This window comes from Falco cherrug, chromosome W (assembly GCF_023634085.1).
Source record: "Falco cherrug isolate bFalChe1 chromosome W, bFalChe1.pri, whole genome shotgun sequence".
Classification (NCBI taxonomy): domain Eukaryota; kingdom Metazoa; phylum Chordata; class Aves; order Falconiformes; family Falconidae; genus Falco; species Falco cherrug.
In genome coordinates, this window is record NC_073719.1 from 6,408,700 (window position 1) to 6,434,345 (window position 25,646).

Below are 25,646 nucleotides of genomic sequence, written 5' to 3' on the forward strand. Positions count from 1 at the left end.
TTCCATGATGCGCGCACTCTGTAGTCTCGCCCCCCTTCTTGTCAGGCGAGGTTGGATTTCCGCGACCTCCCTGTTGTCTGGTCTGGAGCAGCGATTTCGCTAGGTATCCTCCTTCTCGGCTGGCAGACCCCGCCTTATTGCCGAAGGTCCAAGTGGGGAGACGGCGAACAATATCTTCGGAGCCAGTCCCCCGCTTCCCGGACGCTGCAACCGGGGCCTCAACGAGCACGCTGTCCACCAAAGGAGGAGTGGGGGTCCTCTCTTCATGGGAACATAATGAAGGCGTCAGTCCCTGTTCAGGCGCCACTTGTTGACGGCGAGGGAAGTCAAGCGGGCAAACTCAATATGAGTGATAGAGCAAGCTTTGATTTATTACGGGGCAATTATGTCTTATATACAGTTCCAGTTAATTATGCCTACTAGTCATCTGCTGATTGGTTAAGCTCTAAAGGGTTACATTTTCATACGTCCTCCTACTTGCGGTTTCGGTTAGCTAGCTACATATTTTTTTTTCTCTCTTGTCTACGCGAATTCCTCAAAGTTATTTACAACATTAGGCACAAGGTCAGTGTGTTTTTCTCAGCTTCCTTCTCAGCATGCCTCAGCATAGCTGCAAGGCCTGCTTCAGCTAACTTACACTAACTTTGTTTCACAAAGATCTTTAAGGGAGTCATGGCCGTGATCACACAGCCATTCTGCAACAAGTCCTCAGCCAGATGAGATTTTTGAAAGGCCATGAAACCATCTCATTTACACTATTGGCAGGACAGGATTAGATGCATTGATTAATAATATGGGATTTAATAGTTAAGTATCAGGATTTTTTTCTTGAAGATCTTAATTTTTACATTATCCCAATTTTCATGTATAATTTCAAATATTTTTCCTGTTACTGAATGTGAAATACCCTTTCTTTACCTTAAATGCATTGATTTTTGTCTTGCCAGCATGAAATAGCTCTTTTCTCACTTATGAAAGCATAATCTTTTTTAGATTTGTAAATTTTGGGTTTTTTTTATTTTTCCTCCTCTAGATTGTATAGCTTTTTTTAAAGAACTATGGTAACATATTGAAAATTCTTGCCAGTCTGTGACAATTAACTCTGAGTTAAGATCTGACTACAAGTACTGAGCTGGCTTATCCTGCTGTGAAAGAGCATCTTTCACCTCTCAGTTCTCTGTTACACAGTAGGACCCAGGAGCCTGAACATAATAAATTTTTTTCCATAGCTTTATGCAAGCAGGGGTGTTAGATGTAATGGGACTATTCACATCAACAGGATTTTATAATGGTCTGCCATATTTGTATTCCTTTTTTTTTCTAATGCAAACAACAACTGATGACACCATTGAATACTCTGGTTCAATTTCTTAATTTACTCTAAAGTTCACTACAGATATTTTATCTGCATAATTGTGATAATTCTTTCCTTCTAATACCTAGTTTTGAAAAGTACTTCTACATGTGAATCCAGTCCAAGTAAAGATGGATATAAACTTCTATTGAGGAAAGCACAAAGTACTACGGGTTTAATTTTCTTATTCCTGACACAAAATTTCTTTTCATCTTTCCTTGTTTGTATCTTGTACCACAAAATCCTTTACTGAATTTTTATTTCCAAAACATAAGCTTCTTCACGGTGTCAGTATATTAGGTCACCAAAAGGAGAAAGTAGCATTATGGCAGATCTCCAAAACTGCTTCTGTACTGATTATAGATTTTTCTTTGAATGATTGTTTACAAATAACAAGGTATCTCTCACAAGAAGCACATGGCATATTTACTGTATTACAAATTGAAAAGCCTCATGCATATATCAGTTTAGTCTCACTGGAAAATTCAGCTTTTACTTGCTCGTGAACTCCTTTTCACTGCATTCCAGATACTGATTCCTTTTATCAGTTACTTTGGACTCTTGTTACTTATCCCTGTATTTTTAATGACTCTTAGCAAAGGTATCATGCCTGTAAAGACTTAAACATAATATCACAAACAGGCCCATTCACCATGCTTAAAACTAAGTACATTAAATAGTATTTTTAAGTTATATTTAAGTCTTTGCAGGATCAGAATAATATGTTCACAGCATAATATGCTTGCAAAATGCTCTGCAGATCTTTATTTTGCAAATCAGTATCTATTGTAAGTCTGTAGATCTTCCCAGATAGACCTGGGCAACTAGGCTTTTCTTTACCCCCCACAGCTCCATAAAGTTGGCATTGATGCAGAAGGAGCTTCATTAGATAAAAGTTAAAGATCCAGCTTAGGAGCTCTGAACATCTTCTGGAAGCCCATACATTTTCTCATGAGCTATTTTAGTTCTTTTGGCTACCTAGACTGGGTGCTCTGAATCACTGTCATCATTAAAGGTCAAAGATAGGGGATAGGCATATTGTTTTACTGTTGTTCAGTTTTTAAGACTCTTTCCATGTCAGATCATACATGGACATTCAAAGGGATGCATTAGATACTAAAACAATACTTAAACAGAAAAGAATAAATGGTTTAAATATGAGTGTCTAATATCTAGAATAAAACCTATTACCCATATCAGTTCTACAAATGCAATTGCCTGAAAGCTCTTTTCCCCTCATTGAGTTATGAAAAATTCTCAATAAGTTTTATCTTCAGAAATAATATTTTCTAGTTAGTAAGTTTTTTGTCTCCATTTATTAAAGTTGTTGTTGCTCTTATTGTTCTTTTTTTTTTTAAAGTCACAATAATAAAAAAAGCACAAGCACCTCCTTTGGCCTTTCTACTCCACCCTTCTCAAAATCATTATTATTTCGATATTTCTCACCACTTAAAGAGGGAAATGGAGGAAAAAGCTAATACTGCAGTGTCTCACTTTTTAAAACCTAGTCCCTAGGAGCATATCTACATGCTCAGGTAGAAACGGTAACAAATTTCTTCCACCAACAGTCCTGACTACCTAGATACATGCTAGATGTAGACCAGGGAAAGCACTGCCATATTAGTATAGTCCTGAGGTGGAGCTTATACACATTCAGAGCTAACCATTTATGTATGTTGAACTCTATGTATGCATAATAATAAAATTAACCTACATTGGTCAATCAGGGCTTAAGGCAATAGGGATGCACTGTTTGTGTTTAATAGTATCCATCACCTCATACAGAGAAAGTTTCCAAACTATTATGAAAGTGTGAGGGCTGCTCATCACACCAAAATGAATTATTTTTTTAAAAAAGAGCTCAAAATCTATAATAAAAAGAAGAAGAAAATATGAAAGAGCTTGTGGTAGATTAACATCTCAAAGGCCAATCTTGCCAGGCATCTAGCCTGTGGAAAAATTGCAAGAGATGAGGTTTCAAGCGCTCTAAAACCAAAAAATTTAAAAAACCCCTACCTCAGTAGCAGTTTTGGACTCTTGAAAATGTCTTTTAAAAAACCTTTATGATGTTCTGAGTAGCAAAATCTGCCCAAAATGAAGTGTGGCAGTACTCTAACACTACAGAGTGAGAATCCAGATTCCTTTATGAGAAGTTAGAAAGGTCTATGGAAACATGGTCAGGACATGAACTTCACATGTGTGTATAAGAAAAAGAAATCTTAAGTATCACCCCTAAATTTAACCTGCAGTTTCAAACACTTGTGGCATACAGGGTGTGGTGGGCTGACCCAGGCCAGCAGCCAAACCACCACCCTGTCTCTTGCTCACTCTCCTCTTCTGGGGGATTGGGAAAAAAGTAGAAGGAAGGCAAAAAGACACATGGATTGAGATAATAATAGTGTGAGAGGGAAAGCAAAATCTACATGCACAAGCAAAGCCAAAAGAGGAATACATTCACTACTTCCCACTCAGGCAGATGTCCAGCCCCCTTGATTTTTGCTCAGTGGATGCAAGAAAGACATTGTCAGATGCAAAGGCCTTTTGTAACCTTCTAGGTTAGTAGAAAAAACACCTGTTATTTGTGTATGAAATGGTGGCATATGAATGCATGATTCAGGTTATGAAGTTCTAGCTTTATTGACTTGCGCTATTTACCCTGCAAGAAGCTAAAGAACCTTGCATTGCTTCACACATTGTTTGATACTTTTTTGAACATTTATGGTGCAGTTTGACTGAGTACATGATACATGAGCTGAGCAAGGCTAATAGTTGGTTCTAAGAGATTTGACCATTGCAACTGGTTTGGTTTTTTCCCCCCTCTGCTTCCATCCCAGAGCAAGAAGGGAACAGCAAGCAGAAAAGCTCTAAAAATCATTTCTAGGACAAAATGCTACACAGGGCTACCTCAGTTTATACTTGCTCCACAGCTTGGCTTTGTGCAGTAAATAATAAAACTCACCTCAAAGATTAAGGAAAGTTATCTGATGCCTGACCTTTATTCCTTTTACTGCCAAAAGAGGATGCGTTGCTTGTGCAAGATATCTCAATTATTTCATAGAATGATAGAATTAAATACCATCATACTCTAGGAATATAGTGGCAGCCATGTCAGAAGCATGTGGGGAAGTGAAAAGTGGGTTGATGATATATTTAGAAAATAGACTTCTGGAAAAGAACACCAAGGCTAGGTACAAGGCAACTGCATAAAGGAGTCTAGCAGGGGAGGTAGTTATTTTGGCTTTTTAAAGAATCAGGAAGCAATTTCCCACTGCTCACTAAATCATTTAAGCAGAGACAGAAGTTTCCATGAAGCTGCACATGTATTACTGTTCCAACTTGCAAGATGGTCGTCAAAAATCTTGATGGCAAGTAAATTCATATTTCAGTTGCATGCCTTGGCAATCTACCATTTATGGTAGATAACTCACCCAAGAAAGGAGAGTCAAAGAGAACAATAGGTTCATCTATCCAAACTACTCTATAGGAAACACTACTCTTTTCCCTCATATTAGATTTCTATCCCCTCAGGGGTGGATGTACATAACCCATACTTGCTAATATACTTGGAGTTCAGTTGTTCTGCCCAAGAAACATAGAACCATAGAACCATAGAATCATAGAATGGTTTGGGTTGGAAGGGGCTTTAAAGATCATCTAGATCCAACCCCCCTGAAGTTTCCTATGATTGTTTGAGGAAAAAACAGCTGAAATAACCCAAAAGCTGGGTAATAAGGGCACTCATAGGAAAAGAAGATTTTTCATTTCAGCAAGAGGTTTTGGTTTAGCTGTCTCATTTTCTATACGTGTTCAGAAGACCAGAATATTAAGATACTTACTATAGCAAGAACCGACATGCAGATTTCTTCAGCTCCTTTCCAGGAGCATGCTATAATGGCTGCACATCAGTCAACTTCATTCTACCTGTGGCATGAAGCTCTTCCCTAGAGAGCAGGAAGGCTGGGCTAAAATCACCACAGATAATAAGTATCAGGTATATATTTCCCAACAGTGTCTCTCTTGCTTTACTGGATAGGAGGAAGCCCTGGCAAGTTGGTACTTTACTACTTCCTCTTTAAGGAGTCAAAGATTGTCTAAACTTTTACATTGGGCAACACTCTGCAAGTGTAATATTGAAAAGAATAAAGTAGTTTCTGGTGGGATTTGGAAGTGAACTGGACACAGAGTAGTTCAATGATACAAGTGCCAGCAATGCTGTGGTGAGTTGACCCTGGCTAGCTGCCAGGTGCCCACCAAGCCACTCTATCACTCCCCCTCCTCAAGTGGACAGAGGGAGAAAAATATGATGAAAGGCTTGTGAGTCAAGATAAGGACAGGGAGATCACTTAGCAATTACTTTCATAGGTAAAACAGACTCAACTCAGGGAAATTAATTTATTGCCAATCAAAGGTCAGAGTATGATAATGAGAAATATAAACAAATCTTAAAACACCTTCCCCCCATCCCTCCCTTATTCTTGGGCTCAACATCACTCCCAATTTTCTCTAACTTCTCACCCCGAGCAGCGCAGGGGAACAGGGAATGGGGGTTACAGTCAGTTCATCACACGTCTCTGCTGCTCCTTCCTCCTCAGGGGGAGGACTCCTGACTCTCTTCCCCTGCTCCAGCGTGAGGTCCCACCTGCTGGATACAGTCCTCCATGAACTTCTCCAACGGGAGTCCTTCCCACAGGCTGCAGTTCTTCATGAAATGCTCCAGCATGGATCCCTTCCACGAGGTGCAGTCCTTCATGAATGGACTGCTCCACCATGGGTCCCTCATGTGGTCACAGTCCTGCCAAAACCTGCTCCAGCATGGGCTCCTCTATGCCTTACTGTACATTTTGTTGCTTTAGGAAAACAAGTTATCTTAAAAGGTCACAGAGAGGATACTTAACACTCTACTAATAAATGCTGCCTTTAATAGTAAAGAATGTGTTTATATTTTTATTGCATGTTATGTTTAACATTGCAATAAGCAAACGAAGACAATAATAAAGTTGGTTGTGGCTTGACTGCCACGTACAAAAACTAGCAAGCTGATAAAAGCTAGACTGAATGCAATTTGAGTGATGGTTATAGGAAAGCTTAATATGATAAAGGTTAAAAATGCTTAGAAATTAAAATGACAACAGTTATAACAACTAAATGATCAGAGTTTAAGAGCATTAAGTACCATTTTAATGCTAATGTCTCATAAAAGGTTTTGAGCAGCTGTTGTCTTATTAGTGATGAACTAGGAGACAAGGAGTATTTTACTGTGATTTAAGGGACAGTCAAATGAAACAAGAAAGAGCTTAACTCCAAGAGAAGGAGTGGGGTGATGAGCCCAGAGAGTACTCATTGCCAAATGCCTACATCCTTCCCCCCTCCCCCAATTTACCTACTCAAGTTTGTATATTTAGGCATTTTCCTTCTAACACTATACTTCCTACCTCCTCACCAGAACAAGCTGATTCAATACAAAAATATTTGTTGAATGAGTTATTTCTCCCTGTTATTTAGGAGAGGCTTTGGGTACCAAATCCAGGTCTGAGGATTCCATTAGACAGCTTGACTGCCTTGGGAGGAGGTATGAAAAACCCACCCAAACTCTTTTGGGACCCTGGCTTTAAAAATACTATAAAAAATTACTTTTAAAATCTCAGTTCCCCCTCAATTCAAATGGGAACAATATCTCTCTTATCTCCCAGTGCACTGTGGGCACAATATATGAATTTTTGCAGTAGACACTCATGCAAACACAGGTACTGGAAAAATACAAGGTTATACTGTAAATTAAGGGAAAAAGCTAAAAAAATCAGTTATTGCAATTCACTTTTCACTTGCAAGAAGTTAATGAAATGTAAAATGCTGTAAGTGCTTTCATTTACAAGAGGTGCAAACATTTCAGAGGCAATTTGCAACATGCAACTATTTGGGCCTAACCAGCCATTTTTAAAAAGTACATGAAAATTTCCTGCTGAAATATTTATGCAACCTCACTGATTGTGACTATACTAGACTCTACATGAAGTACATGGGATGAATTAACATGTTATACTTCTGCCTTCCTTCTTTCAGATTTGCATTATTTGACTGTTCCTTGAATTACTGGCAAGAGATTAGTGCTGTGGATTGAAGAAATAATTCCATGTAAAGTTCTAAGAAATTTTTTTTAAACAGGGATGCTACTTGCAAGCCTTACACCGAAAAGAGCTCCTGCTTCACAGTTGATGACCTACTTTCTTTCAGACTTGCATGCACTTGTCATTAATATTTTCTTTAAGTAGTGTCAAACACATAAAAGTCTACATGAATACCATTTCCCATCAACTGATCCAAAATAATGTTTTTGCTACTCAACACCTCACTCCTCATTCCAGTCAAAGAAGTTAAAAATTTACAGGATTACAGAAAGCTTACATTAATGGTCATGAACCATTCCCTCATGGTGCTATAACCAATGAAGACAAAGGCGAAGACAAGCAGAAAAAAAGTCTAAAGTATGCCAATAACAGGGAATGGGTTACAAAAGAGTAGTAAGGATATTGGTTAAAAACAAACAAACAAAAAATTTAAAAATCCCCACAGAAGCAATTTGAGGGCACGAAGACAAATCAGTCTCAAAGAAATGTAAATATATAACAGCAGTAAGGTCATGCCAGTGCCCAGAAATTCTGGTGTTCTGCAAGAGTACCCAGGTCAGAAGATTGTCTTTTTTTTCTCAAGACTTGAAAAGTCTTAACATCTGGAAATCTGAATAGCCATCTGCTTCTGTTGCATTAAAGGGGATGGAGTAATTTAGCAGGAAATACACACACACACACACTGCCTTGCCTTCCAACTCTCCTCACCAACGTGGGAGGTTAGGTGCAGCTAGGTTTAAATTCTAGCTGATGTCCAATTTCCCACTCTCAGTCCAGTCACGTTTAATATGTATATTAAACTACCACAGGTCTGGATACACTAATAGCAGTCTGCACCACCAGTCCAGTCGTACTCATGAACTAGCACGGCCACACTCTAGGGTATGGTCATATTCAATGAGAAAATGCGACGACCAGCTACTTTAACAGTGCGGTTTTATTTGTGCAACAGATATACAGGTTCTTCGGATTGCCGGTGATAGTGACTGTCTGCAAAAGGCACATGCAAATAAAATGTTATAAAGTATGAAATGTGCGAAAAGGTTACAAACAACACAGCCTGGCTACAAATATTAAAGAGTAACTCTCTAGAGATATTTCTAAGTCTCGCAAAGAAGCACTTAGTTTAAGTCTCACCCAAGGCGTCCCAAGGCGGAGAGAAGAAAGGCTCAGCCCATCGGTCGATCTCAGGAGTCAGTCTCGGTGGCGCCTTCCCTTAACTTGTTCTCGGTGGTGTCTTTGCCACTTGTCCCCTCATTCATTCACCTCTTATACTTCTCTTTACTCTCAGGTGGAGCTTGAGTGACTGTAGTCATACATTCCTTTATTATGATTGGTCTAAAGTTCTCTCGCTTTCATTTAAAGATACAGTTAATTTTAAATGCACTGTGCATGCTCCCAGAGCAGGGGATTCACTCTCTTCAAGGGGGGGGGCTATTTGAGTAGGACATCACTATCTCCCACTACCACAATTATTTTACCCTAGCATCCTTGAGTTTTATCTCTTAAGCAGTTTGTTTTCTTTTAGAAGTTAGCATGTCCTCATCAGAAGGCTTTGAAGTGCTGAGCAGGTCTAGTTCCCAACCTTCTCTCACAGATAATGAGGCTCTTGCTTGGTCTTCGCCAGAGTTTTTGGCCCAGCAACGGACATCTCATATATTTTACAGCTGCCATGCAGCTTATCAGCTGTATGGTACTATCGCGTTCCCAATCCTGCAGGGAGTACAGCAGAGCCTGGCCATGGTGTCTCCACTCCAGTCCACCCTCCACTGCTCCTCTAGGATAGCAGGTTGTGTGGCTTAGGGAACTGTGGTGATGTAGATTTCATGCATGCCAACCATCCTGAAAGTGATAGCTGTATTTTACAGTAAAAAACTTTCTGTAACACTATGCTTCTATTAGGACCCAATTTTTCTCTAATTCCCCATCAAGATGATTTCTCCACAGCTTCCTACTACTATTTTGTACCCAAAACTTGGAGTGTCAATACCAAAATCTGATGAAAAGTGCTTGTGGTAGCTCTTTTGACAGCAACATTGTTGAACTGTACATTCTCTTTTTATTTTTTAAGAAAGAATACCAAGCTGCTCTATCACTCCCCTCCTCAGCAGGATGCAGGGGGAGAAAATAAGATGGAAAAAAAAATTGTGGCTCAAGATAAAGGAAGTTTAATAAACTAATTGTAAAGGTTGCGTGTGGGAAGCAAAGGAAAACAAAATATGTTATTCCTTACTTCCCATCAGCAGGCGATGTTCAGCCACTTCCTGGGAAGCAGGACTTCAGTATGTGTAGCAGTTGCTCTGGAAGACAAATGACATAAATAACATATGCCTCGCCCTTCCTCTTCCTTTCTCTTAGCTTTATTGCTGAGCAGATGTTATATGGTACGGAATATCCTGTTGGTCACTTTGGGTCAGCTGTCCTGGCTATGTCCCCTCCCAAGATCTTGCCCACCCCCAGCCTACTGGTGAGGGGGAGTATATTGGAGAGGCAGCCTTGATGCTGTGAGAGCACTGCTTAGCAGTAGTCAAAACACTGGTGTGTTATCACCGCCTTTCTAGCTATCAATACAAAGCACAGCACTATGAGGGCTGCTATGGGAAAAATTAATTCCAACCCAGCCAGACCCAATACAATCTCCACCCCTTATTCCATACCATTTGCGTCATGCTCAGGTCCCACATAATTTAATACATATATACATATATATATCTTCTAACCATTCCACTGTATTTCATTCTCATTACTGACATTCCTTCTTACCAACACTTACAACTGAAACTACAGACTTAAACCATCTTTATACCCAACATACAGATTTATACATTCTCATTAACTGCTATCCCCTGTCCTTTAAATGATAGATAATTACTTTTCCATTCCATGAGCTTCCTCTACTCCTTCAGATATTCACAAAAGGCTATGACTTGGGCCCCATATGTCAAGATGGGTACTCAGGACGTCAGAATCAGTATGTTCGATTGTTGGGCACCAGCACCAGTTTGGTTTGGGTCAGCATTGCAGTTGTCTGGTTCCTTGAGAATCTCACTCTTAATCGGTTCAGGTCACTCCTGCTACATTACTTCCTACAATGTACAGCTCGCATCACAGCTTATTTTTCCCCCCAAGGTTAAATTTCCTTGAGGCACGCACCGGGTATCCCCATCCTTCTGCATTACCCACCAAGTACACCCAGGTCCTTGAGTGAAGACAATCCCACAAATTGGTTTTCCTTTTCCCATGGGAGGAGCAATTCACACCACCTTCCTCAGCCACTTCCCTATGTGCACTACAGGGACCTGTATGTGCACATACAGGGTATGTTTCTAGCCACCCAGTAGTTGTTTCCACCATGGTGAGTATATAGTGCTTGCCTTGGCATGTTTGTGGCGATGGTCCAATACAGTCAATTTGCCAGGTGTCGCCATATCAAAAACCCATCCACCACCCTCTATTCCAGGGAGATTTTACTCAAGTGGCTCGCTTGATTGCAGCACGTTTCACATTCATGGGTGACCTGTGTGATGGCATCCATGGCCAAGTCCACCCCTCGATCATGAGCCCATCTGCATGTTGCATCTCTCCCTAGATGTCCTGATGTTTCGTGGGCCCATCGAGCTACAAATAGCTCACCCTTATGCTCCCAGTCCAGGTCCACCTGAGCTACTTCAATTTTGGCAGCTTTGTCTACCTGTTCATTCTCTCAAAGTTCTTCAGTGGCGTGGCTTTTGGGCATGTGAGCATCTACGTGATGTACCTTTAGAGCCATGGTTTTTACCTGGGCAGTGATGCCCTGCCACAATGCAGCAGCCCAGATGGGTTTGCCCCTGCACTGTCAATTGGTCTTCTTCCACTGTTGTAGCCACCCCCATAGGGCATTAGCCGCCATCCAGGAGTCAGTATAGAGATAGAGTGCTGGCCACTTTTCTCATTCAGCAATGTCTAGGGCTACTTGGATGGCTTTCACTTCTGCAAACTGACTTGACTCCCCTTCTCCTTCAGTGGCCTCAACAACTTGTTGTGTGGGACTCCATACAGCAGCTTTCCACTTCTGATGGTTTCCTACCACACAACAGGATCCATCAGTAAACAAAGCATAACGCCTTTCATCTTCTGATAACTCATGGTGGTGCCTCTTGGGCACGAGTCACCTCCTCAGGCAGTGCTCCAAAATCTCTGCCTTCGATCCAGTCCATGATCTCTTCCAAAATTCCTGGGTGGCTGGGATTCCCCAGTCGAGCTTGTTGCGTGATCAACGCTACCCACTTACCCCATCTAGCGCTGGTTGCGTGTTGTGTAGAGGGGAGGTTTCCTTTGAACATCCAGTGTAGCCCAGGCAATCATGGTGCCAAAAGGAGATGTGCTTCTGTACCAACAACTTCTGAAGTGGCTCAAAGCCCCTCATATGCTGAAAGTATCTCTTTTTCAGGTGGGGCATAGTGGGCTTCTGATTCTCGATACCCTCGATACTCCAAAACCCTAATGGTCGACCTCGAGTTTCTCCTGATGTTTTCTGCCAGAGGCTCCAGGTGAGACCATGCTCCCCAGCTGCAGCGTAGAGTACGTTTTGCACAGATGGTCCTGTCCAGACAGGCCCAAGAGCTACCCCACAAGCTATTTCCTGTTTGATGTGCTCAAAGGCTTGTTGTTGCTCAGGGCCCCACTCAAAATAGTTCTTCTTTCGGGTTACTTGATGGAGAGGGCTCACAAGCTGACTATAACCGCATTCTCCAGAACCCCACAAAGCCTAGGAAAGTTTGTGTTTCCTTCTTGCTATCTGCTGGAGACATAGTTGCTATCTTGTTGACCACATCCATAGGCACATGACGGCATCCATCCTGCCATTTTATTCCCAAGAACTGAATCTCCTGTGCAGGTCCCTTGACCTTGCTTTTCTTTATGGCGAAACCTGCTTTCAGAAGAATCTGAATTACTCTTTTTCCTTTCTCAAATGCTTCTTCTGCCTTGCTGCTCCACACAATGATATCGTTGATGTATTGTAAATGTTCAGGGGCATCACCCTTTCCCAGTGTAGTTTGGATTAGTCCATGACAAATGGTAGGGCTGTGCTTCCACCCCTGGGGCAGTCGATTCCAGGTGTATTGGACATCCTTCTGCGTGAAAGCAAACTGTGGCTGGCACTCTGCTGCCAAAGGGATTGAGAAAAAGGCATTGGCAATGTCAATTGTAGCATACCACTTGGCTGCCTTTGACTCCAGTTCATATTGGAGCTCTAACATGTCTGAGTACAGCAGCACTCAGTGGTGGCGCCACTTCATTCAGGCCACGATAGTCTACTGTTAACCTCCACCCTCCATCAGACTTTTGTGCTGGCCATATGGGACTATTAAAATGTGAGTGAGTCTTGCTGATCACTCCTTGGCTCTCCAGTTGATGCATCAGCTCACAGATGAGAGCCAGGGAGTCTCAGCTCGTGTGATTTTGCCACCAGTGCACCATCCTGGTAGCAATTGGCCCCTGCTGGTTTTCAACTTGCAGCAGCCTCACAACGAAGGGATCTTCTGAGAGGCCAGGCAGGGTAGATAGCTGCTTGATCTTCTCTGTATTCACAGTGGCTACACCAAAAGCCCATTGGTACCCCTTTGTGTCCTTGAAGTGTCCTCTCCTGAAGTAGGCTATGCCAAGGATACGAGGGGCCTCTGGGCCGGTCACAATGGGGTGCTTTTCCCACTTGTCCCGTTAAGCTCACCTCAGCCTCCAATACAGACAATTCTTGGCATCCCCCTGTCACTCCAGAGATGCAGATGGGTTCTGTGCCCCTATACCCTGATGGCACCAGCGTACACTGTGCACCAGTGTCTACCAAAGCCTTATACTTCTGTGGGTATGATGTGCCAGGCCATCGGATCCACATGGTCCAGTCATCCCTTTCCTCCTCTTGGCTGAAGGCAGGGAGCCTCTATTCCTGTTCCTGGTCAGAATATTCACTGTCTGACCCTTGCAGTGCCAGACCAGAAGTCCCCTCACCAGGATCAAGGGAGGCGATTTCAGTTCTTCTGTGTCTGGGAGAGCATTGATTGCCTTCTTGTGTCTTTACAGCCACTACGCTGACAGCCTTCTTGGGTGACCCCTTCTTAACAGTTCTTAACTCTCAGTTCACGTACACGGGCTTCCAGCTTAAAGGTGGGTTCACCATCCCACTCCCTCATGTCCTCCCCCTGGTCATGCAGGAAGAACCACAGTGCACCATGCGGCATGTGCCTGGGGCTCCCTTTCCCTCAGACTGGAGCAGGAGAGGACTGTTTTCTTGGGGCGCCCTTGACAGCCAAGGTGCTGGCCCATAGGGATAAGGGAGTACAGAGATTTTCTTCAAAGTTTTGGAGCCAAGAAGACACTTTCTCCACAGTTGGTGTATCCATATCCGGGCAATACATTGCTGCCAAGATGTTAGAATATGATGTTGGGGCACTTTGAATCACCTTCCTCCACACGGCCTGTGTGCACAGGACATCCTCTGGATCTTTGGAGACCACACCATCATCCAGATCACTGTAGATGACTTCCAGTACCGCTAGTTCTCTCAGGTACTGGATGCTTTTGTCTGCGGTAGTCCACTTTCCTGAGGAGTTCACAAGATCTTCCTTGAATGGATGTCTCGCCCTCACATTTGAGAGGAGCCATCTCCAGAGACCACAGATTCCTGCCTCTTTTCCAATTCTTCTCTCAAATCCCCGGTTGCTAGCAAGGGATCCCAGATGTTGGGCTTCCTTGCCTTCCAGTTGCTGACTGTCAGCCCTGTTATCCCAGCATCAGAGCAGCCAGGCAGCAATCCACTCACCTGGCTGGTGACTGTAATTTTTCCACATATCTCAAAGTTCTGATGAGGTCAGGGACTGGGTAGTTTCTGCTTCTTGTCCATATTCTCTCACTCCTTCCTCCAATTTCTTTGTCAAAGGACTGGTGTCTTGATCAAAACTTTCCTCTTCTTCCTCCTCCCTTTCTAATTGATATGGCCCCATTGTTCTTCTTGTCCACTGTTTCTTTTTCACTACTGGGTCAATTACTGTAGTTGCTGTTGTTTGTGTCCCTATCTCAACCATGATGTCCTCAGATGCAGTTTGGGTCCCTGCCTCAATCACAGTCCTTTGAGAGTACTGAACTGTGGCTCAATATGCACAGGCCAGGCCCCAGCACAGTGCTAGAAGCTGTTGGTTTTCATTGGGGTAGGCAAGGCACCCTTCTATAAGGTGGCGTGTCAGTGTGCCAGGGTTGCTTGCCTGTCCAGGTGTAAAGTGCCAGGTTATGGGAGGTAATAACCGTCCCAGGAATCTGCCCAAATCCTTCCACACACCCTGCCACCCCGGGACCGGCCACCTTTAGGGCACATTTCAGTATTGCCTCACCCAAAAGTTGTCTTCTCTTACACCAGGACGAGACGAAATTCCAAAAAGCCTATAATATGCCAACAGTATTAATTAACAGTATGTCATGGTTTAATCCCGGCTGGCAACCAAGCACCACGCAGCCGGTCACTCACTCCCCCCACAGTGGGATGGGGGAGAGGATCATAAGAGTAAAGGTGAGAACACTCATGGGTTAAGATAAAGACAGTTTAATACAGAGGTCCTCAAACTATGGCCCGTGGGCCGGATACAGCCCCCCAGGGTCCTCAATCCGGCCCCCGGTATTTACAGAACCCCCCCGCCCCCCCCCCCCGCCGGGGGTTGGGGGGGGGAACCAAGCAGCCACAGATGACTGCCTGCCACTTCATCCACACGCCGGCCCCCTGTTTAAAAAGTTTGAGGACCCCTGGTTTGATAGGTAAAGCAAAAGCTGCACACGCAAGCAAAGCAAAGCAAGGAATTCATTCACTATTGCACATCGGCAGGCAGGTGTCGCAGCACTCTCCAAACTATGAAGCTGCAACAAGGTCTTTTACCATCTCATACCAACATACTCTTCATGCCAGGCCCTCTGCTGCCTTCTCCTAGTCTCTCCTCATCCCAGGCGCACATTCTCTCTCTCTTCTCTCTGCTTCTTCCTCTACAATTCCCCTTTTTTTTTTTTTAACATTTCATACCTTATGTTTTTAACAATCATTACAACCTTTTAACAAATAAATTTTTCATACAGTCCTCTATAATTCTTCTACAGACAGCCATCTCCAGGAAAGCAGGGCTACATCACGCATAATGGTTACTTGGGAAGACAAACACCACAATGCCAAACGTCCCCACCACCACCTTTTTCCCCCAGCTTATATATACTCAGCATGATGTCATGTGGTATGGAATATCCCTTTGGCTAGTTCGGGACAGCTGTCCTGGCTGTGTCTCCTCCTAATTTCCCATACCCCTCCAGCCCTCTGGCTGGCAGGGCCCAAGAAACTGAAAAGTCCTTGACTTAGTATAAACATTACCTAGCAACAACCAAAAACATTAGTGTGTTATCAGTGTTGTTCTCACACCAAATCCAAAACATATCACTGCACCAGCTACTAAGAAGAAAATTAACTCTATCCCAGCTGAAACCTTTGGTCAGTTTGGGTCAGCTGTCCTGCCTATGTCCCCTCCCAACCTCTTGCCCATGCCCAGGCCTACTGGTGAGAGAGTGGGGGGATGTTGAAGAGACAGCCTTGATGCTGTGGGAGCACTGCTTAGCAGTAGTCAAAACACTGCTGTGTTATCACCACCTTTCTAGCTACTAATACAAAGCACAGCACTATGAGGGCTGCTATGGGGTCACAGCCAGACCCAATACACCTTTGTAGGACACTTTTAACTTAAGAGATTTTACAAAAGGGACCAGTTCATTAAATCTGAACATAAGTCTAGCTTCTAATTGCCACACGGAGAAAAATAAATCTTTGACAGAATAATATTATGTGAAATATAACTCTAAAGAAAACAGAAGTCAATAAATAAAACAAATGTTTGGTACAGTACAAGGTATACCTTGATTTTCCTTAAACATAATAAAAAAACTTCAAAGTTTTAATGCTGTTACAAAGACTGATTATTAGCCTTCATACAAGCTACATGGTCACAAGTGCCTGGGTGAACAAGTTTGTGGAGAAATACTGGCTTATTTATGTGTCCACATATGGTTCCAAACCCCATATTGCAATACATAAATAACTAGCTAAATTTCTGAGCTTGGAGAATTCATTACCTTCTGTTAGAGGAAAATATATCATGCTAGAACCAACAGCCTGAGAGAGATGAGGCTGCTGCTGCTCAATGGCTTCCAGTCCAACCAGTAGTGAGACTGAAGATGTATTCCCAGGAGGCACATGCACACAAAGCACATGTATATACCACATATATACATGGCACTCACAAGAATGTAGGCAGCACCAATGTCCTCATCCTGCTCCTCTCTCTAGCTGAGCAGGATGGAGTTCAACTAGTGAGAATATATATACGCATATGTACAAGGTGAATCCCTCCAGCAGCTGGGCCTAGACAGTCAGTTTGTCTAGTAGCTGGCCTCTGAATCCCAGTCCCCCCACTTGCTGGTACATGGACATACAAGCCCCCAAGGCTGCAGCCCCACTACAGTTGCTGGTATAGATTGTCACATGCGCACACACACACACATACAGATGACTGGGATTTTCCAGGTCCCAATACCTGACACCCCTTTGGTCCCATACCCTTTGGCAGCAACCTCCCTTAGACCAAAAGGACTTCCCATCTGTTTGCTGATGGGAAATAGTAAATTAATTCCTTATTTTGCATGTACTCCTATGTGCTCTCGCCTTTAGAGATGCACAGGCACTTTCACACCCATAATTAGATGGAACTCCCCTGATCCTATATCTGACTGCCCTGTGCTCTTGCCTTCAGAGATACACAGGCATTCTTACACTCAGAGTTGGCTGGGACACCCCTCATCCCACAGCCAACCCCCTGTGGTCTTGCCTTTAGAGCTCCCACAAACAGTTTTGTAGGGACTCCCCTGGTGTCATAGCTGACCCCCCTGTGCTCTCACCCTTAGAGATATACAGGCACTCTCACACCAAACATTGACCCAGACTCCTCTGGTCCAATAACTGAACTCCTTGCTCTTGCCCTTAGAGATAATTAGGGAGGTCTCACTACAAGAGTTAGCTGGGACTCCCCCAGTCCCAATAGCTGACCCCACTGTGCTGTTGCCCTTAGAGATACATAGGCTGTCTCACTTCCACAGTTCTCCCATTCTCCCCTATGCCCTTGCCCTTAGAGATACATAGGTGCTCTAACACACAGGGCTGTCTTGGATTCCCTTGGTTCCATAGCCATCTCTGCTGTGCTTTTGCCCTTAGAGATACACAATTGCTCTCACACCCAGAGCTGGCCCCTGGAGACCCACTCACCCCATTGCTCACAGGCCATTTCATATATTCACCTGCTAGTCCAGCTTGATTTTTGCTAGTGATCACACGCACAACCATACCCACTCCAGTTGCTGGCACCGTGGACACATGTGCCCTCTGACTCGTGATCTGACTTCACTTGCTGGCATTCACCCCCCCATACATGCATATACACACAGAACAAAGAGCCCCTCATCCAGGAAAGGAATTAGAAAGGAATTTAATAAGGGAGGACAGACTGCACTGATTAGGCACAGGGCAAAGCCAGACAACTGTACTAATCAGCAAACTATTTACATACGACTGGCCCTTTTCATCCCATTGTGCCTCTATTTCCCCACACTTGTTCCTCCACAAATCACTTAGATCCCTCCCTTTCCCCACCTTTGCTTCCTTCCCTAAACATCCCATAATGAGTCCTCTGCAATCCCAAAATGTTTTTCCCCTGCATCAAATACTATGCCCAATACCCCTATGCAGCAACTGAAAGGTGATCTGGAGAGCTGCTCATCTTGATGGATTTCATACCTACATTAAGGGGGCTGATGAGTCTCCTGGGACATCCCTAGGAGGGGCCTGGAGAAGGTGTTCTTTCCTTAATTTGGGTCCCTGTATGGTATTTTGTGCTCCTGTGCTCTTCTGGGCTTGTAGACATGGACCTTTCATGTGTTGCTGGTCCCTGTGATAGGCCTAGGAGTAGCCAAGCAGGGTATTATTTGGGCTCCCCTTCCTGCCACTGTCTCTCTGAGCTCCTTTGCGAGTGTGCATGTGAGCTTTTATTACATAACCTAACGGCTTCTATCAAATTTCCTGATCCTTCACATATTATATTACTTGGACAGGACTTTGCATCCATAAACAAAAGTGTGCCATTCTAAATTTTTTACATCTTGGCAATTAAGATTATTTATTTATGTCTTCTGTGAATAAATGGAATTGAAGCCTGTCATGTTGGACTGGGTTTACATGACAAGCTTTTGGTAGTGGAGGGGGGGGCTTGCAGGGGTGGCTTCTGTGAGAAGAGACCAGGGGCTGCCCCTGTGACAGTCACTTCCAGCCAGCTCCATAACGGACCCACCACTAGCCAAAGCTAAGCCAATCAGTGATGCTGGTGGTGCCTCTGTGAATAACATATTTAAGAAAGGGTAAAATCGCTGTGCAGCAGTGTGTGAGAGAGAGAGGAGCGAGGGGGAAAAAATGTGAGAGAAACAACCCTGCAGACACCAAGGTCAGTGAAGAAGGGGGCAGAGGAGGTGCTCCAGGTGCTGGTGCAGAGATTCTCCTGCATCCCATGGAAGAGACCATGGTGAAGCAGGTATTCCCTGCAGCCTGTGGAGAGGATCATGCCAGAGCAGTTCTTCAAGACCTGCAGCCCATGGGAAGGACTCCTCGCAGAAGCAGGGGAAAAGTGTGAGGAAGAAAAAGCAGCAGAGGGGAACTATTATGAACTGGCTGACTGCAAACCCCCATTCCCCATCCCCTCTGCACTGTTTGGGGGGGGGGGGGGGGGAAGAAGGTAGAAGAGTTGGGAATGAAGGAGTGAAGTTCTGTCTAAAGAAAGGTGGGAAGAAGTTGTTTTAGTTTTTGTCTTTGTTTCTCACCATTTATCCTATTTTAATTAGCAATAAATTATTTTTCCCCAAGTAAAGCCTGTTTTGCCCATGACAATAATTGGTGATTTCCCTGTCTTTATAAAAGCCCATGAGCTTTTCCATCTTATTTTCTCCCCCTGTGCTGATGAGTATGGGGACTAAGAAAATGGCTGAGTGGCCTTCTGGCAGCCAGCCAAGGTCAACCCATCACACATGTAAACTGAAGATGATTGTCTGTTTTGATTGGCTGACCATAAAAGCTTTGGCAGCACCCTTGTATTTGGTCTGGCTGGGGTGGGGTGAACTTGTTGCAGAATGTCTGTGTGATCATGGCCATGACTCCCTTAAAGATCTTTGTGAAACAAAGTTAGCGTAAGTTAGCTGAAGCAAGCCTTGCAGCTATGCTGAGGCATGCTGAGAAGGAAGCTGAGAAAAACACTGACCTTGTGCCTAATGTTGTAAATAACTTTGAGGAATTTGCGTAGACAAGAGAGGAAAAGAAAATATGTAGCTAGCTATCCGCAGAAACCGCAAGTAGGAGGACGTATGAAAATGTAACCCTTTAGAGCTTAGCCAATCAGCAGATGACTTGTAGGCATAATTAACTGGAACTGTATATAAGACATAATCGCGCCGTAATAAATCGAAGCTTGCTCTATCACTCATATTGAGTCGGCTGCTTGCTTCCCCTCGCTCGTCAAAGTGGCGCCCGAACAAGGGACCCCTAACCTTGTTCTTCACCGGACAGCGAGGACGGAGAAGCACTGGTAGCAGCGACCAGAGAGCAGAAGATCGGCTGATGCTGGCATCGTACCCGATCCGTGCTTGAGCCCAGGATAATTCAAGAAGGGGTTCGCCGTCCGTGAGCTGCTACCCAAGGGAAAAGGCTGCAACAAAGAGGACTTTAATGAGTGCACAATGGAAAAAGAGGTAGCGCTAGCACTTTTACAGTGCTTTTTAGAAAAGCGGGGGAGTAGGCCCTTTAAAAGATCTGGCCGGATTAATTACTATGGGTAAAGCAAAAGGATATTTTGCAGATCCTGAGCATATGTTTGAAGTAGAAGAATGGCGTAATTATGGGGATTGTTTATGGGATTTAGTAATAGATGATGATAAGGCAGCAAAAAAATTGATGAAATCATGGCATGAAGTAACTAATTGTATAAAAAGATATCAAGCAGAAAAGCGCCTTGCTGCAGCAGTAACAAGCCGACTTGCAAGCGCAGATCCTAATGCAGGAAAAATTATGCCATGTGAAAATTACATTCCAATACCCCCTTTATCACAAACAGTGCCCTCTGTACCACCTATAGAGCCCACTGTACCACCTCCAGACCCTTCGTGTCCTCCGCCCCCCCCTCCGGCGCAGTAGCCTCGGGGGGGCCAGAGGGCGGGGACACATCTGACGAAAGTGCTGCTGAGGAAGAAAATAGCAGTGGGCAGTCAATACAAAATTAAAAAAAAAAAAAAAAAAGGAACAAAAAATACAGTAAACAAACTGGTGCGTTCTACGTGCATTAATTGGCAAAAAATAGCACAAGAAGCAGCTGCTCAGGGAATATTTGATATTGCTGAGCAAGTCAACCCCCCACAAGCTTTCCCTGTAACGTATCAGATGAATGCCGCTAACCAAAGACAGGGAACCTGGGAGCAGATGAGAGAGGAGTGAGAAAATGTGAGAGCAACAACTATGCAGACACCAAAGTCAGTGAAGAAGGAGGGGGAGGAGGTGCTCCAGACACCAGAGCAGAGATTCCCCTGAAGCCCATGGTGAAGACCGTGGGGAGGCAGGCTGTCACCCTGCAGCCCATGGAGGTCCACAGTGGAGCAGATATCCATCTACAGCCTGTGGAGAACCCCACGCTAGAGCAGGTGGATGCCTGAAGGAGGCTGTGACCACATGGGCAAGCCTGCACTAGAGCAGATTTTCTGGTAGGACTTGTGACTCCATGGGGGACTCACGCTGGAGCAGTCTGTTCCTGAAGGACTGCACCCCGTGGAAAGAATTCATGATGGAACAGTTTGTGAAGAGCTGCATCTCATTTGAAGGAGCCCCATTGGAGAATTTCATGGAGGACTGTCTCCCATGAGTGGGACCCCATGCTGAAGCAGGGGAAAAGTGTGAGAAGTCCTCCCCCTGAGGAGGAAAGAGCGGCAGAGACAACGTGTGATGAACTGACTGAAACCCCCATTCCCCATTTCCCTTGCGCCACTCAGGGGGAAGAGGTAGAGAAATCCGGAGTGGAGTTGAGCCTGGGAAGAAGGGGGGGGGGGGGGGAAGGTGTTGTAAGATTTGTTTTTATTTCTCATCATCCTACTCTGAGAGGGGGAATGATAGAGCAGCTTGGTGGGCACCTGGTGTCCAGCCAGGGTCAACCCACCACAGTGCTATAGTTACAGTAGTTATTAAGCGGCAAGTTTTTGTGTGGTCATGGAGTTTTCTGGCTGCACTGCTTTCCTCTTTATTTTGCCAAACTTGGGAACATGTTAATACAAATAATGGCTATGTGCTTTGCCCTGGCATTGATGCCCTTACTGTGCTGGGGGAGTTGTTTTGTGGAGAGGATGAGGGAATGCATCTCTCTCTTCCCATCTAGGATTGATGTAGGTGTTTTTGTTGTGCAGGCTCCTGAGGTACAGGTTCACCCTTACATGAGCTGTTTAATACTACTAATTAACACTGTTGACTTATTGTTGGGATTGCGCAATCTGGTGTGGTCCTACTGTAAGAGGAGACAACTTTTGGGTGAGGCAATACTGAAACATACCCTGAGGCATCCAGTCCCTGGGTGGCAAGGTGTGTGGAAGGATTTGGGCAGGTGCCTAGGGCCATTATCACCTCCCATGGCCTGGGATTTCACAGCTGAACAGGGAAGTAACCCTGGTAAACTGGCACACTGCCTGATAGCAGGGTGCCTTGCCTACCCCAATGAAAACCTACAGCTTCTACCACTGTACTGGGGCTTGACCTGTGCCTATTGAGCCACAATTCAGTACTATCAGAGGACTGTGATTGAGGCAGGGACCCAAACTACCTCTGAGAATGCCATGATTGAGACCAGGATACAAACTACATCTAAGAACATGATAGTTGAGACAGGGGCACAAACTGCATCTGAGAACACCATGGTTGAGATAGGGACCCAAACAACAGCTACAGTAGTTGCCCCAGTAGTGAAAAAAAAAACAATGGACAAGGAGGTCAACAGGTCCATAGCGCTGATTAGAAAGGGAGGAGGAAGAAGAGGAAGGGTTTCATCAAGAAGCCGATCCTTTGGCAAAAGTGAGAGAATTCAGACTGGAAGCAGAAACTACCAGGTCCCTGACCTCATCAAAACTTATCTGAATATATGCAAGGCTTACCTTTACTCTAGGAGCGTCTGCTATTTAGTGTTTCTGGGAAAAAATTTTGTTTAGTTTATACTAGAACATCATCCATGAAAGAACTTACAGATATATGTAAGTTATTTCGCTGACTTACACTTCTCAAGGTACAACTGCAGACGTGATTTGGTTTTCCCTTTTTCGTCTTCCCTCCTCCTTCACAAAGACAATTTCCTTGAAAGTATTTGGCTACCATTTCCTTTGTTATCTCATAGAGGAAGCACACAGGAAAAGAAAGACACACACAAAGCTTTTGATCCATGTTCTGTTCTGAAGCAGGCTGTTTAGGAAATGTTTTTATTTTTTACACTGCTTTTTGCTATAAATGGGACTTCCTTACATGTAAAGGAAGTTCTTGTTTAAATATACAAAATTTTGAAAGAAAAATGGCTGGTTTACCATAATCCATAGTGACATCAGATGCTATAAAGCACAAGACAAGCATCCTTGCATTTATGTGATGCTGACTGAGTGCATTTGACGCTGACGTATTAGAGGACCAGGGGCTACAAGAGAAACAATAGCATTGGTTCCCTGTTCTGCTTGTCACCAGCAGGTCTTCACATTAATTCTCAGTCACAGTTGGTGTTGTATCTTGTTCTCCAGCTACCAAGGTAATGTTTCACATGCAAATAGGTAGAGGGATGCTGTCTGATATTTGTAGTTAAGTTTTATTTTGAAATAGATGATTTTAAATGAACTTCTGTGGTGGGTTGACCCTGGTTGGATGCCAGGTGCCCACCAAGCTGCTCTATCACTCCTCTCCTCAGCAGGGGTGTGTGTGAGAAAATAAGATGGAAGAAAAAATTGTGGGTCAAGATAAAGGCAGTTTAATAAAGGAAAAGTAAAGGCCGCGCATGGAAGCAAAGGAAAACAAAAGATGTTATTCTCTACTTCCCATCAGCAGGCAATGTTCAGCCACTTCCTGGGAAGCAGGGCTTCAGTATGCATAGCAGTTTCTCCGGAAGACAAATGCTGTAATAACAAATGTTCCCCCTCCTTCTCCATTCTCTTAGCTTTTATATCTGAGCAGACATCATATGGTATGGAATATCCCTTTGGTCAGTTTGGGTCAGCTGTCCTGGCTATGTCTCCTCCCATCCTCTTGCCCACCCCTCAGCCTACTGGTGGTGGTGGGTGGGGAATGTTGGGGAGACAGCCTTGATGCTGTGTGAGCACTGCTCAGCAGTAGTCAAAACACTGGTGTGTTATCACCACGTTTCTAGCTACCAATACAAGCACAGCACTATGAGGGCTGCTATAGGGAAAGTTAATGACGAGCGAGGGGAAGCAAGCAGCCGACTCAATATGAGTGATAAAGCAAGCTTCGATTTATTACGGCGCGATTATGTCTTATATACAGTTCCAGTTAATTATGCCTACAAGTCATCTGCTGATTGGCTAAGCTCTAAAGGGTTACATTTTCATACGTCCTCCTACTTGCGGTTTCTGCGGATAGCTAGCTACATTTTTTTTTTCCTCTCTTGTCTACGCGAATTCCTCAAAGTTATTTACAACATTAGGCACAAGGTCAGTGTTTTTCTCAGCTTCCTTCTCAGCATGCCTCAGCATAGCTGCAAGGCCTGCTTCAGCTAACTTACGCTAACTTTGTTTCACAAAGATCTTTAAGGGAGTCATGGCCATGATCACACAGCCATTCTGCAACATTTCCCCCTTTTTCTCTTTGCGCAAGCAAAACTTGTGCAGTTACACGCTCGAGTAATTTTTGAATACAAGAGAGAGCACAGCTTAAACATACGAGTGCAATGATAACAATTATTACTATAAGCAACACACTTTCAAACAGCCCTTTTAAACTACCAGAAGACCGCCCTAATAATAGAGCACCATAACTTTGTCCATTAATTATCAGAGGTCCTCGGACACGAGTTGCGATGTTTTGTGGTCGGTTGTCAATTAATGTTGTATCTACTGCTGTTGCCAGGTCCAGGCCGAGGCTCCTTCGGGTGGCGGGTTGTAACACGGTGTCTGCCGATAAGAGTTGGTCATGTCTCCTGGAGGGGGTGTCGTGAAGGTGACAGGAGTCGCAATTGGGGTCGACGCGCTGCGGCTCCTCGCGCTCGGTTTCTCGTTTCCCGTCTGCCGACAGACGTTGGTGCTGTGGGTCCCTCGCTGACAATTTTGGCACCACACTTGACGTTGTCAACATCGGTCACGGGTATGTCCTGGCTTCCCGCATCGATAGCAGAGGAAGTCTCGGCGCGTGGTGGTCGCTGGCTTCCGGGGCGCGGTAGCCCCAGGGGGGCGCAGAGGCGCAAGCGCTGCAAAAGCCTGACTTTGGGCTTGCACTAAATCTCTCCCTACTGCTTGGATTGCTTCCACTAGCAAGGCTTGCTGACCTACTGGCACCCAACTCATTCGCTCTAGCATTGTTTCTACAGAAGAATCTAAGGGCAGGGTTACTAAAATGCCTTTGGTGTAACTGTTACTATTCTCCAGAATACACTGGCACAATAACGGCCCTTTCATAAAGTTAGGTATATCTGGTGGGCTCACTGTGGAGGCCTGACTCATTCACTGTACTACGTAACTGACTTAATATTTTCCAATCGAAGCCTCCCAGGTTCCCTGTCTTTGGTTAGCGGCATTCATCTGATACGTTACAGGGAAAGCTTGTGGGGGGTTGACTTGCTCAGCAATATCAAATATTCCCTGAGCAGCTGCTTCTTGTGCTATTTTTTGCCAATTAATGCACGTAGAACGCACCAGTTTGTTTACTGTATTTTTTGTTCCTTTTTTTTTTTTTTTTTTTTTTTTAATTTTGTATTGACTGCCCACTGCTATTTTCTTCCTCAGCAGCACTTTCGTCAGATGTGTCCCCGCCCTCTGGCCCCCCCGAGGCTACTGCGCCG

At 44.3% G+C, this 25,646-nt stretch overlaps 1 long non-coding RNA gene across 1 annotated transcript; it reads left to right on the forward strand.

Annotated features, from left to right (window-relative positions):
• On the forward strand, positions 1–25,646 carry LOC129734485 (uncharacterized). Its single transcript, XR_008730065.1, has 2 exons — positions 1–294; positions 24,281–25,646. It is a non-coding gene; the product is annotated as an uncharacterized LOC129734485 (long non-coding RNA).